Below are 15,750 nucleotides of genomic sequence, written 5' to 3'. Positions count from 1 at the left end.
TTCTTGTATACTAGTATAACCAATTTGTTTTGAATCGTAGCATAGAAAATATGGAATTTATCCAACAGGATGATAGCAATGTTCTGTGCTGCAAACTTGTACAAACTGACAGCAGATATGTCCAAAAGAAAAACACCATCACACCAAAGAAACCTCATTTTAATTAAAGTAGCAAATGAATCTACAATGGCACATTATAATATATTACCTTACCAATAAATATTACCTTGCCAAATACATTCAATTTGTGACTAAAGGCATGATATAAAAATAAAACATGTTACATTCTTTACCTCAATAAAAATTGGTCATGCGTTGTTTTTTTTTCTTCTCATTAATTGAACTCTTTTCTCTGATATGTCGGAAACAGATTCATTAATAGTTTATGTTGATATTTCATGATTTCAAAGTATGTACAGTCAACTCTCGTTAGTACAAACTCTGTTAATACAAAATTCTGGTTATAACAAACATAAAGCCTTGGTCCCGACTGTGCATTTATGTGCACAATGAATGGGACTGATGTTCCTCTTAATACAAAATTCTGATATAACAAACAATTTGGCTAGGTCCAAACGAGTTTGTTATAACGAGATTCGAACTGTATTTGAACTAATGGTATCACTGCCATCCAAAATTATCAACACTCCAGCAGTAAAAAGGATACAATGGCAGAGCTCAAACAGAACATCATCATATCAGAATTTAAATATTAATGTGTTATTAATATAATCTGCATTTATACCTCTGTTTACAATTTAACATTTATAAAACTGCCATATTGATAAATATTTATTGATCAATCATTATAATGTGCCATTGTAGATCTTTACAATTATTAAATTATTTTCAGCTTAACTTTTTTTTTCAGTTAAAGACAACTGTCCAGGCACATGTCCACAAATTTGTCTGGGAAAAAAAAGGTTTGCACAATTAATCTTATCTAACTTTCTGTTACGTGTCTAATTTTGTGAAAATTAAAAAAAGTTCCTTTTTTTAAGGGAATTAGTTTAACCAGTTTTAGACCTTCATTTTGAGTTACAAACACTGGGAATCAAAAATGAAATGTCTAGAGAGCATCACAGTTAACGCAATTCATAAGGTTTGTAATTTTGCACGAGTTCAAACTTTACGTCTTAACAAAAACGTTATAAGGAGTGGAGGGTTTTTTTTGGAGGGGTGGGGTTGTAATGTGCTTATCCTTATTAATTTTGAAAACATTTTAGACTTTTGTGACATGTGCCTGGACAACTAATTCAAATTAATCAATCATAAGAGCAAACCCTTGGCAATGGAAGTACATGTGCTGCCTCACAATAGTTGGGAAAAACATGAGACAAGATTTGAAGGAATGCATGGTGCAAAACCTCACAAACTCACAAAAGAGTTTTGTTACATGGTTCTAACTGCGAACTTTTCTTATTGGAAAAAGGTATATATTTTTGTCTGCTATTTCTCTTTTGTTGCTTAACTTTTTAGACTCGGAATATTATCTTGTATGATTGGATTGGAACCTCTCATTGCCAAGGATTTGCTCAAAGTTTATAAATATTGCTCCAACAGCAGCCACTTGATCCAGTCCAGCCAAGTCCTGTCAGCAGTCTTCCAAATGAGACCAAGGAAACCTCCACCAGGACTCAGCATCTCAGTCATGTGATCAGTCACCTGATGAGGGAAAAACAAATTATGAGCCATCAGAGTGTCCTGAACATTGAAATCAGGTTTAGATCAAGTTACAATACTTGCACGTCAAACGGCTGGTTTCAACACTGTCTAATCCTGGCAAAGATTTTTTTAATTTACTTGCACGAGAACTATTGCGGGAACAAAATGCATGTCTGCAGGAAATTGTGACTACTTGATATTAAAATAATCATAATATCAAGCTTCAGATTTTGAGTTAACGATGAAGTCAAGAAAATTATGATATTCATTTTTCTTAGCAAAAGCCATAATTATTCTTAGCACCACATCTGATTTCTTGGAATTTCTTTTAAATAGATATTCAGTAAAAGATACCCATTTTATGAATTTCAAATAAAGTTTTGAAACTTCTAATTAGCTGATGAAAGAAACTTTCAATCAAACAGTTAAAAAATAAGGGTCAAAACCAGCCGTTTGAAGACACCCTCTCTAATGTCACTAGCAATTGGGCTAAAGACATTATAAACACAAAAGATACACACATAGCTCACTTTGGTTGCAATCCCCACAGTTCAGATTGTTACTTTCAAACAGGGAAACTGAACCCAGGATTTAAAAATGAAAATTTCAATGAAAAAAATGTGTGCTTGTTTTGTAAAAACATTAAACAATCAATTTACTGACAGCGTGATACAAACTACCTTGAGAAGCCAAAATTCAACGTCTAGAAACTTTTTTCTCGAGTCGTTCAGGAAACCTTGCTAATTTAGTTGTAGTGTGCCAGGCTTGGATCTCAGGAATAACTTGAGCAAGGGGAAAGGGGGAGGGCAAGGGACAGGACATGATAGGTCTTTGATGATGGTAGTTACAATCAAGCAAGTCTTTAGACAGACGCAGTTGGGACAGGACATGATGGGTCTTTGATGATGGTAGTTATAATCAAGCAAGTCTTTAGACAGACACAGTTGGGACAGGACATGATTGGTCTTTATGATGGTAGTTACAATCGAGCAAGTCTTTAGACAGACACAGTTGGGACAGGACACGATGGTCTTTGATGATGGTAGTTATAATCAAGCAAGTCTTTAGACAGACACAGTTGGGACAGGACATGATGGATTTTTATGATGGTAGTTACAATCAAGCAAGTTTTTAGACAGACGCAGTTGGGACAGGACACGATGGGTCTTTGATGATGGTAGTTGCAATCAAGCAAGTTTTTAGACAGACACAGTTGGGACAGGACATGATGGGTCTTTGATGATGGTAGTTGCAATCAAGCAAGTTTTTAGACAGACACAGTTTGGACAGGACATGATGGGTCTTTGATGATGGTAGTTACAATTAATTAAGTCTTTAGACAGAAACAGTTTGAGGTATTTCGCCATCAACCGGGACGCAAAAATATTCCTGATATGGCAAGGAAGCCATGTGGAGTACCGTTCAAGACTGATAGCCATGCATCATTAAGTTGACAGAGTTAAAGACTGCATCAAAATTATCTTCTTAGCGATGACTCACCATAATTTTAACCCCCCCCCCCAAAAAAAAATGTTTAAAAAAATGTTCTTTTCACAAAATCTTACATGGCAGCCATGTGGATTTACCAGTATCGTTGAAGACCGATAGACGGCATCATTAAGTTGACAGAGTTAAGGACTGCATCAAAATTATCTTCCTAGTGATGACTTACCATAAACGGATAACACCCCCCCCCAAAAGAAATGTTCTTTTCACAAAATCTTACAGTTAATGCTAATGATTTATATTCTCTCAACGAATGCTTTCAAAATCCAGACATCAATGTATTGCAAAATAGGCCAAATTAGTATGTTCTAAATTTGGTTTGAAGAAATAAAACATTAACAGCCATCCACACTGAATTTGGGCAGCCAGTTGAGGCAGGATTCCATAAGGTAAAAAAATGGCATTTTTCACATTTTGAAAACAAACACTTCAAATCTGTTTCACTTTAACCCTAACCCCCTAGAGTGAATTTTGGGAACCTTCCTCACACCGGCAAATTCCAACACCATATGGTGAACACAAAAACTGTTGGACTCTGTTTATATCGGTGGTATTCCTAACCCCATGTACAGCATAATCAGTTTAATGGTACAGTACTCATCACTGTAACATATATATTCCAACAAACCCTGGTGTTGGAGTTTGGGCTGGATGGGGATTGTTAGGGTTCAAGAAAATAATTAACAATTGTTGACTGCTGTGGTGTGGGATATGACGTTTTGAACACCCGAGGGGCGCATAGCACCTGAGGCGAAGCCGAGGGGCGCATAGCACCCGAGGCGAAGCCGAGGGTGCTATGCGCCCCTCGGGTGTTCAAAACGTCATATCCCACATCACAGCAGTCAATAATTGTTTTGTTATACCTCTGTCTTGGATTCTTTGGACTTTGAAAACACGAAAACAACCGAATGTTAACTCACATGCATGTCGCGTACCGTGCTCGAAACAGCTGATGGTCAGCTAGTTCGCTGCTCCCACTCATGAGTGAAAACACGGTGAAAATAGCGTGGGTACCAACGATACAAGCATTTCACACTGTACGTACTGTACGTACATAATCATAGCACACTCCCTGTGGGAAATCACGTATGTGATATCCCACAGGGAGTGTGCCATGACTTTTTTAAAAACTTAACACGTGATCGTTCAAGGCCAATGAAAATACAGTATTCAAAACAGAGGTATAACAATACAAATTGACAAATGTTCACGTTAATATAAAACGTTTTAGCTGATGGCAATGTTTTCTTGCCATCAGCTAAGTTACAATTAAATACTATATAGGTAGTTGTTTTTATCATTGTGTGAAAAGTGAAGTGTTACACAATTGCATTTTATAATACTTCTAATCTAACGGTCCAAAATGATCAAATTTTAATGATTTTTCACACCCTAGAGGGTTTAGGGTTAATATAAAATAGAGGTACCCTAGCATAAAAAATACCGTATATTAAATCAAACATCAGCACATGTTCAAGAGGAACAAATAGCTCCTAAAAAATTTCAACTTTAGACTTTTTGACCACTCAAAAACAAACCTCAAATTGTAATGTTACAATTATAGCAGCGTTTTAATTTCAATACTGGCCCTACCACTGTGACTATGCCAACTGGGCTCCCAAACCGCAGTATGGGGTTACGCCATCTCCAGTTACCAAGGCAATAATTACCTAGGCAACACCCTGATGTGAGGTTTTTCCAAGGATCAGGCGCCTCCTATAATGAAATACTCAAAACGGCCAAGAACCATCTTTCACCTCTGTTAAAATACCAGAAACACAACATTATACCATGAACCAGCTTCAGAATATCCTTCTGGAATATCTTCGCAGATTTTTCTTTAATATTCTAATGGTAGATTTTGAGCAATGCAAGATCAACAACACTGATTGGCAGTCTCTTCTCAATGGTCGACACAGAGTACACATTGTACACAGCTGCCCCTCATGACCACTTTGTTTCTAACAACTTCTAGAATCCGGAATATCAAATTCTCCAGATATGAATCTTTCTTGTAACTGATCAGCTTTGACCATTCTGCAGCACCTGAAATCAGTTTCATCTTCAATGACAAACTTTTCTGGTAATCATCAAGACCAGTAACAATGATTCCAAACAGCAATCCACCTTCTTCACAACCAATCAACTTTATCTGCTATTGGTCAGTCCACTGTTGACTTCTAGCTGTTGTGACGTTCTCCTACTTTTCATCGCAATAGCAATGATTCAATGAACGATCCTTACTTTCATATTGTCGAAGGTACAAACATTTTCAATAGCAACATCTATGATCTGCGATGTTCCAAAATGATGAAGTGATTTTCCACAAATGTGATGGATAATCTAATCAACTATTGTTTGACCAGTCACAGACAGTCAAAATTCAATCCTCTTCCCCTGCCATGCCTTTTACACAGGCTAGTCACCAACAGTCAGATCATTATTTCTTATAGGCACTGAGACCATCAAATTCACTCAACAGACAAAATCAGGTAATCAGCTGGCTGATCAATCGCCTTCAGTCAAGGCACAGCTGTATCAAATTTCATAGCAATCACAGCCAGTCAACCCTGCTTTAGAGAAGGGAGCACTCAACTGTTAAAACAGTCACTTGGTTTATTTTGACTGCTGGGCTGGCCTTGTTGAAATTGCCAGCCAGAGAGGGAGGCTTAACATCTCATCAGATTCCTCCAGCAATTACATCTGCCACTTCAAATGACAGCCATCAACATTTATCAAAGCTGTCAGCTGATGTTTCAAACAGTGTTCCACTGCCATGAACTATATCAGCTTTTTTGGGGGTGTAATTCAAGAACTTTACGGATATACGCCATGTGAAGTAATGAACTCAAAAAAGGGAAGCATGGTTTAGACAACCAGAGCCATAACTCAGTGTTTAGTCGGTATTAAAAATAATAAGTTCTGTTTAAGTCATGCTCCTAGTCACCACTGGTGATGACAACATTTTGGCACTGGCTTCTATGATCAGTAAAGTTTCAAAACTGTGATTCCAAAACAATGCTCTTGACAAAGCATCACCCTTATCAGTGGTCATGATCAGGTAATTTGAAATTCAGTGATCATCCTCTTTATCAGTTACCAAGCACTGCTTTTCCACAACTGAGTCATATTCTAATCACTGCTATAATTATCAAATACTTAATTTCATTTGCAAGTTTCGCATCTTATCTCACCAATCACATATTAAATCAGTGAAAACTTCCATCAGTGAAACATATTCTCCATTAGTGACAACACTTGATCCTTTCTCATAACTGACCGAGTGACACTATAGCAATTAGTTGTCACTAAAACTGACCCATTGTCTTTACATAAACTTTCAATAGTGGAGGTCAATAAATAGATCAATTTTCTAACTTCACTTAAAGTTGCATTCCACGTAATCTTCACCAAATTTGTTTGTTTTACTTTTTGGTGTTTTTTATTTTTTTTAATATTGTATTAATAAATTTTCATCTTGTGTGTTTTATTCCAACAAAATATCTCCTTTTTTCCTTTTTTAGGGACGTCTTCAAGCCTCTGGGAAAAAAAAGGGTTTTGTTTTTGGGCACTTTGCAAGCACACCAGCTCCCGGTCCATACACTATCAACACTGATTGTGGGGCGGGAACCAGCTTACCCCACGAGAATGGAATTATTGTCCTACAGCCAATAATTCAAAATTGTAATAAATCAATTTCTAAACATGGGCCGTAAATCAAATTAGTTTTGCCCTTCACCGACCTATAAACACTGTATACTCAGTGTGTAAACATGGGTCGATTTTTTTCGGTCAGTGTTTCATTCAAAATATTTGTATTGCTAGAAAAAACACAGGGAATGCATCTTTAGGTTTAAAGGGAATGTACAACATTTGCTTTTGCTGCAATTTTCAGAAATAAATGGATTTGGAGGATTAGTATGTTATAGCAAATATTGTTAAACTGACTTGTTTCACGTTTTGTGCTTGAAGATGCTGGAAAAACAAAGAAAACCAATCATGTTCTTGTAGTCTGGTTCCTTGACCCCACTTAACATGAAACGAAGCAGTTTATAGACTGTAAGGTCAGAGAATCAGTCTAGCAGGCTTGTACCCTTTCACAGATGTGTGATCAATTACAAAAAACTAGGAGCAGTTTTTGAGGGAAAAAAAACAGTTTTCTCCAACGCTGGTCAGCCGACCAGCGTTGGAAAATACCATTTTTCTTACAAAATTTCAGCACACCAGGAGCCACAACTTTACAGGTTGCTTTAGACTGTCTTTCCCTAACAGCCCAGTAAGGTTTTTCGTGATAATTTGATCATTTCGTTTTGTCATGTTTGCAAATGTTGTATCTTCCCTTTAAAAATGTATTTTTAATGTCGTTACTGTTAAACGCACTAAACTATTATTTTTGCTACTACAGTAGCAGAATAAACATCACAACGACACTTTAATTAAAATAAATGTCATCAGGCCAAAACAAAATTGTGTGTTCACTGTAACGCCTTAAAAACTATCCAGGTTGGTAGGTAGGAAACCAATTAATTTTGTAACGGTCATTTATACTTCATTGGTTTCCTCTTGGATATACTTTTAATGGGATTCGGTTTAATTTACCTGTTTTATTGTTCAATCCACAGGTAACATACAAAACTTGTTTACGTTCCAAACATACTTCATTTTTAGTGTTTGACCAATGAGGTCAGTAACTTGACTATAAAAAAATCCAGGGAGGTGGGGTTACTGTAAACACACACTTTGTTGTTAACCTTAACATTGCACTTTCTCTTATTTGTTCGTGCAAATTTGTTCGTGCAAACAATTTTTTGAAAATTACAAATCATTCCAAATCGGGTTGTTTTCCACTTTTGGGGAATTGTTTGTGGCTATATGCCACCAAATTTAGGAAACATTTTGGATATAAATATATGGGTGTTGCTATTTAAGTAGCAATTAATAAGTCCTACATGTACACGTACCACGGTTAATTTTTAGAGAAGATAAGTTATTTTGACTCAGATTTGTTTAATCACACTATAGGTTTTTGCTGAACGATAATTGATGTCTGGAGATTGTTGTTTGTTTCCACATTAAGAGTTGCATTCCCTGTGCTCTTCAATAAATTTGATTTCTTTTTCGTGATACATTTTCATCTTGTATGTTTTGTTCCAACCACAAAACTCTGTTTTCTTTCTTTTTGGGAATCCAGTGTGATCCTCTGAAAATGGCATTATTTTAGGCACAAACAGATCCTGGTCCATCCGAACTGATTGTGGGGGCCAGAATCAGCCTCTACATTCCCCATGAGAATGGAATTATTTTCGGGTCAAAAGTAATTTAAAATCTGTCAAGTAACAACTGATTCAATAACTAAACATGAGCTGATTTTGTTTGGTTAATGTCTCATTCACAAGTGAAAAAAACGTTTGTATTGCTAGAAAAATAGCAATTAAGAAAAAGAATCTATGGGTGAGGGGGGGGGATGAAATTTGGAAAAAGCACAGAGAATGCAACTCTAATTTAATGTACGACAAAATACCACAGCCAAACATTAATGGCCAGAATTTGTCAATAAAATTAAGATAAGAAATTGAAAATATTCACTCGATCTAACACAGCAAAGAAAAAAAAACTAAAGCGTTTGTTAAATATATTTATACATGTTGTACGTTTCTAGATTTTCATCAAGAACTAAGCAAAGCATGGCAATAATTGAAAACAATAAGGGGGTATCTACCCCCTCCCCCTCCAATATTTTATAAATGACTGCCCTTTTCTATTTCAATGCCCTTTTTTCACCAGCGCTTACCCCCCCCCCCACCCAATAATTTGCAAAGAGTGCCTTTTTTTTTAAGAAGTGTCTTTTTTTCTGAACAATTGCCCTTTTCAAAAAGAAGTGGTGCCCTTTTTTGTGCCTACTTCCGTCAACATTTCACCATGGATGTGCAAGTTCCCTTTTCAAAAAATGTTTAACCCCCCCCCCCAAATAAAAATGACCGTGCTACGCCACTGTCATGTATGAAGCTGTGACAACTGACAAGGAAACAAAAGTTCCTCAAGCTGAGCAATCAACAACAAAATATCACTAGCTAAACTAATTTTGATGCAAGTCCAATCAGTTATAACTAACTACAATTTCTTTTGAATTTCAACAATTCAAATCATCAGTCTTCAAAGCTTTGATAAACCACATTTCTCTGATCCATGTGTGATTCGTTTACGTTTGCCTTAAATTTCACATAGGAAACAACTAGAGAAAAGGTTGATAAATCTTTATCTCCCTAAATTGCCCATTGATTTTTTTGTTTCAATTAAAGAGTTAGATCGTGAGTGGAGACCTCAATCCACAGTTTTGTTCAAAATGGTATGATACTTTCAAAATTGTTTGTTTTTCGGAGGGGGAAGGAAAACAGGATGAGGAAATAATTATGATAGGACAGTAATTGCAAGGTGTAGAGGTTGGCTTCTATTTAGTCCAAGAAAAGACTAGAGAAGCTATAATAGCAACCTAGGGTACACCCAAGGCAGAAGAACAAAGATGAATGTGTATGGATATACAAGGAGCTGCAAGAAGCTCAGTCAAAGTTCCCCAGAAATTACAGCACTTATTGCAAAAAGAGGGAAATCGTAATAACTGCAATACTTCGATCAATTTGCCTCAAATTTCATATAGGAAACAACTTTTAAAAATTAAATGAGAATTTCTGGCAGGGTTGATATATCATTATCTCCCTAATTGCCCGTCAATTTTCAAAAAATTATTGATTTTTTCACTTAAAGAGTTGGATCGTAAGTGGAGACCTCAGTCCACAGATTTGTTCCAAATGGTATGACACATTCAAGTTTGTTTGTTTTTGGAGGGGGTGGGAAACAGGATGAGTAATTGCATGGTATAGGGGTTGGCTTCTATTTAGTTCAAGAAAAGACTAAAGAAGCTAGATAATAGCAACCTAGGGTACACCCAAGCCAGAAGAACAAAGATGAATGTGTATGGAGACATACAAGGAGCTGCAAGAAGCTCAGTCAAAGTTTCCCCGGATATTAAAATTACAGCACTTATTGTAAAAAGAGGGAATCGTAATAACTGCAATACTTCGATCAATTTGCCTCAAATTTCACATAGGAAACAACTTTTAAATGAGAATTTCTGGCACGGTTGATAAATCTTTTTCTCCCTAATTGCCCGTCAATTTTGAAAAAATTATTGATTTCTTCACTTAAAGAGTTGGATCGTAAGTGGAGACCTCAATCCACAGTTTTGTTCAAAATGGTATGATACTATCAAGTTTGTTTGGTTTTTGGAGGAGGTGAGAAACAGGATGAGTAATTGCAAGGTCATTTGTATGGGTTGGCTTCTATTTAGTCCAAGAAAAGACTAGAGAAGCTAGATAATAGCAACCTAGGGTACACCCAAGGCAGAAGAACAAAGAGAAATGTGTATGGATATATACAAGTAGCGGCAAGAAGCTCCGTCAAAGTTCCCCAGATATAATTTTTTATTCCAGCACTTACTGCAAAAAGTAATTATTGGGATATTTCAGTCAGAAACATAGAGACAGAAAATCATTAAAATATCGTATTTTTTTTACAATAAAAAAAATAAAAGAAGCTTATATACATTGGTAACCAATGCATTTATAATGTAAGGTGTGCCCCTACATTTGTTTAAGCTTTGGATTTTAAAATAATGCCTCTCTATATATAGAAACTTTATGATTCTTTTACTCTGCCCTACATGGAAATAAATGTCACTGAATTGAATTGAAACAAGATCAGACAAGAATGGGAAAAGAAAGATGAAGTAAAGATGGAGATGAATAAAGAATAAATACTGAGGGCGGAGTACCAAAGAAATGGTTGCCCAAAAGGAAGGGAGGGGATGACTCTCAGAGATGACTAGCAAGCAGCTTACATGACCATGTCTGCCACAATGTGACTGACCATCGACATTAAGTAATACAATTATGTGCACAAGACCGACAATCTACATGAATGACCCTAGCAATGGACTTGCCATGAGTCAGAGGGACTTTGTTATCAACTGTATGCACCAACTACTCACTTTAATCAGGACTTTTGACACATGATGAAGCAAATGCAGACTTTGGCCGTACATCATTTGGGTTTTTGTATTCTAAAAGGGATTATTTATGTTATACTTTATTCATTCATATTTTGCGATCCACGAGACTGACAAAGCCCCTTCATGACCACAGAAGTGCTAAAAGTTTTTTTTTTTTTTACAAACCACCATTAATTAACCGTAGGAAAATAATGACCAATGATTGTGCTTGAATTGCTTTTAATTTTCTTTCTGAGAGCTCCCCAAGACACCCTTTGGTTAGACAATACACACTGCAAGTGCAAAGTTCTGCACAGGAATAGTTGCATGTGATTAAAGCTGAGTTTTTGGTTGTTGTGTTGAAATATGATGAAAAAGTACTACAGTTTAGCAGAGGAAATTAAGGGCTAAAAGGTCTAGCAAATTTGGCAGAAGAAAATGCAAGGACTTGTAAACAGGATGAGGAATTGATGAAATTATTTTTGAGTATTTAGAAAAGAAGCCAAAAGTGTCCATAGATTAAAAGGGAAAGCAACAAGTTTTGAACTAATTGTCAGCTACATGTTATCCTGATCCAGACTGGCACCTACAATTCGCTAACACAAACAGCATACATCTATAGCTTGCTGAAATTTATCATCATTCTGACTCAATATTGTTCTCAAACATTTACAGAAACAAGAAACATTTTCACTTCATTATCTGTCAGCAAATGATTATCAATATCAAAGTTAATGGATAAGATGATTTTTTTTCTTTTACCAAAATCTTCAACCTTCATCAAAACAGGTAGCTCAGAGATTTAAAGTGTCTGAACTTTTCCAATCAATGATTTAAGAATGTTTAAATTTTGTTATCAACAAGGGCAGAATTGTTCGGAACAATGGCATATTATGCAGTGACAGAAACTACATTTTGACATGTTCAGAAAAGAATCTGTTCACATAGTTCAGTTTTCAGAATCAAATGATATCAGGTAAATAAACTCATCCATTTTGAAGACAAAATGAAATCTATATGAAATGAAACAAATGAAAACCAATCTTTTCTAGCAACCAAAGATATAGAGTATGTGTGTACAATATGCCGCCGAAAATTGTTTAAAATATATATCGCAACAGTTCATATTAAAGGCATATAGGATCATTTGCTGTTCATGCATATTCTTTGTTTCCAATAATAAGATCACGCAAAATTAAAAAGAGTGTTCAAAAACTAATCTGTTGACGTTTCAGATATTACACTTTTTAATTAATTTAAGAACATATTGAAAAACCAAGCATGACCTCAGTTTTGATCACTACACACTGTGACCATTTCGTCAATGGTACTTTTTACTAAAAAAAACCACCCAGTAAATTGATCGTTGAAAATCATGTACATGTACATTTCTTGATTTCTTTGAAATGACAGCAAGCCAGACAGAATAATTTCATGGCGTGTTTAGTACCAGTATGATCTTTAATTTACTCGAAGTAAGCATTTGTATAATAGTATAGGAGGTTAATTTTGGGATAAATACAAATGATCCTATATGCCACTAAAAACGTTGGGAGAAAAATGCTTTAATTCATAGTTACTTTTCACTTAAATCTCTCCTATGAAACATAAAACCTGCTCCATCAAATTAAGAACATGTGTACCATACTGTAAGAGGTTTGCAGCAAAAGAAAACTTGAATGTATAAGTGCAATGTGACAGTTTTATCTGCTTGCCAGCAAGTAGGACAATAATTGGACACTTAATGCAAATAATTCAATCTTATTGCATTTGTCTTTGACAGTCCACACAAATGAAATTTCTTGTTATGTGTTTATAGATCAAATCACACATAATTCATTAAATGGAAATTTTCAATTCTTCCGTCTTTCAGAAATGATTATCATGATCCTTGCTGAAAAATTGTTTTCATTTCTCTTTCTTCTCCAAATTACAATATACTGTCCAGGATGCTGTCGGGAAAAAGTATCAAAGTTTGTTTCAATCAGAATGTTGAGGACAACAATCTTATTCACAAGAATCAAGTTAGAGAATTATGGTCTTGTGCAGACAAAATTTCATTTGCAGGGGAAATCTGAGGTTCTTTGGTGCACATTGAGATGGGTTTTGATGGAGCAGGTTGCATTCTTGGTTGGACTCACCCTTAAGGTCATCCCAGTCAGCATGGTGATGGTCATCCAGCCTGTCCTGCCTACCGGTAGTCTAGGCACTTCTTCTTTCGTATGGCGTGCACAGCCTACAGTTGTAGGCCAAGGGTAGACATCCAGGCCAGGGTAGACATCCAGGCCAGGGCATCATCGGCTACGGTGTGGATGGCTTCAATGTCACCGGGGAAAGGCCTCAGCAGGCAGTCATTCACGATAGTCTAGGCACTGGTCGAGTCCAATCCAGCCTCAGCATGGTTTACAAAGGTCAGTCTCTTCTGAGGAAAGATTTAAAAACCAACTGTCAAACCTTAATTTGCTAATTTCCCTTTCAATTTCCCAGTCAGCAATGAAAAGAAAATCTGAAACTGAAACTGGGAGTGATTTGTCCTTTGAAAATTCAAAAGGGATCACAGATTCGGTTTTGATTGAATGTTATCTCATATTATGCATCTGTGGGCAATGGTGAAAATATGGACAAAAGAGGAAGACAATGATTCCTTGGTCCAACAAGTTTCCTGATAAAGTGATATTCTGTCTTATTGACACATTTTAATCCGAAGAATTAATTGAGAACACTCACCAGTTTGGAGAACTCAATCATCCTGAGAGAAGCCAGAGAAGATGTGTTGATGACCTCAGGATGGTGCCTCATCCATCACAGACATCCTGAGCGGCCTGTCTGCACCTTGGTTCCCATGGCAGAAGATCAATAGGTACCACCTATGTACACAGCATCTGTCCAGATACAGCCTCCCATAAAGACGCGCTACATGGCAGATATGAGATTGAAGATGGAGTGAACCGCAAGCAACTCATGGAGCAACTAAGTTTGAGTTATGAAAGTAAAGACCAGTCAAATCTCGGTTCACTGGTTTTCCCGTGCATGTAACACTTGAGCGCAGTTAATGCCTTGGTCATGAAGGTGCGGTCATGGCAGTTGATTTTCAAAACAGCCGTCTCATTCTCACCAGGCTCGACAACTTCAAGTACTCCGCTGGTCCTGGCCCGCGATGAATCCTTGCTGAGTCGTTGGTCGGCGATGAGGCCTCTGTTCCTGGAGTCAAAATTCTTATGAGAGAAGATTATTTTGCATGGGCTTTTTGCAGTGCAGTGCACTCGCCAGGCTGGTGGAAAACTCAGTAACACTTATGTGGCACGTGTACTGTACTGGTTGGGCCTTGATAGATAGAGGGCACTCGTGAATGTGTGTATGGTAAATACGGTAGATAAAATTGGTTTGGGGTAAAAAAAAAACCTTCCCAAAAAAAATGACATCATAATTATCTTTTATGTCCGCGGCCGCCCTCCATAGCCAGTGCGGGTAAGGGGGTATTTGTTCACTATTGTGCGATATACAGGGTTAGCCAGAAAGAAAGCTACCCAAATTAATGATTTTGTATCTTTAAAAAAAAAATTTGAAACTTCAATGAACTATGTCTGTAAAGAACATCTTCCACTCATTTAAAAAAAAAAGACTGATTGATCCATGCTATCTGGAGTTACCATTGACTCGTTTACATTTCATTGTACTCAATAGGCATTAATCGGTTCGTAGAACGGTATATGATACATGGTTGGCAGCCCAGTTTTGTGATCTTTTCAATGAAATAGACATAACTTAGGAATAAGTGTGCAAAACTAGAGCATGCAAATTACGTGAAATTTTCAGATAAAAATCAATCAGATGTAACTTTATCCCTACATTTTGTGTGTGTGAAATGGAGCAAGATTATTTCAAATTTGAAACTTTCTTTTGACTCAATACGAAATTGCATAACACAACATGAAATTATCATCATGATCTCCATGATAAAAACTTAATAAAGATTAAAGTTGATCACCGTTCAAAATGATCCAGTGTACAAGCATTTCCTATTTGACAGCTTTAGTTCAGGAAACTTCCCTTTATCAGGAAAGCTTCCCTTAACAGGATCACCACCGGGAAGGTAGCTGTCATGATCCCATGTTAGTAGAGAGCAGCAGAAGGATGGTGCGTGCGAAAGATGAGAATGGAAGGTAGGGGTAGAAAAGAGAAGAAAGGCAGTAATGAAACAGTGCGTGCAAGTGACAGAAGAAAAAAAAAAGGTGGGGAAAGAGGATGAAGAACAGAAGACATGGACCAGTGCGTGCGAATGATGATAGAAAGGGGATGGAGGAAGGGGATGGAGGGTTGGGACGGAGGGTAGGGATGCAGGGTAGAGGGAAGGGTGGAGGAATAAACGGTGATGAGCCGGTCAGGAATCACCAGGGGGAGTAAGGGAAAGTCTTGTCTCAACTGTGGCTGCAGTGCAATGACCAGCTCCAGCGTTTCACAGTGAGATGCAACTTTACAACTTGAAGGTCCATGTACTCAAGCAAATGGTTACTACAGAAAAGTCACTGTAAGCT

At 36.8% G+C, this 15,750-nt stretch overlaps 1 long non-coding RNA gene across 1 annotated transcript; it reads right to left on the bottom strand.

Moving 5' to 3' along the window:
• Positions 1–1,439: 1,439 nt before the first annotated feature.
• Positions 1,440–15,439, bottom strand: LOC119727681. Its single transcript, XR_005270997.1, has 3 exons — positions 13,943–15,439; positions 13,357–13,637; positions 1,440–1,665 (listed from the first exon to the last, which is right to left on the bottom strand). It is a non-coding gene; the product is annotated as an uncharacterized LOC119727681 (long non-coding RNA).
• Between the last annotated feature and the right edge of the window lie 311 nt (positions 15,440–15,750).

The sequence above is a fragment of the Patiria miniata genome, unplaced genomic scaffold (assembly GCF_015706575.1).
Source record: "Patiria miniata isolate m_02_andy unplaced genomic scaffold, ASM1570657v1 HiC_scaffold_20, whole genome shotgun sequence".
NCBI lineage: Eukaryota > Metazoa > Echinodermata > Asteroidea > Valvatida > Asterinidae > Patiria > Patiria miniata.
The sequence above is the reverse complement of the archived record's forward strand: the minus strand, read 5'-3'. Positions and strand labels throughout refer to the sequence as shown.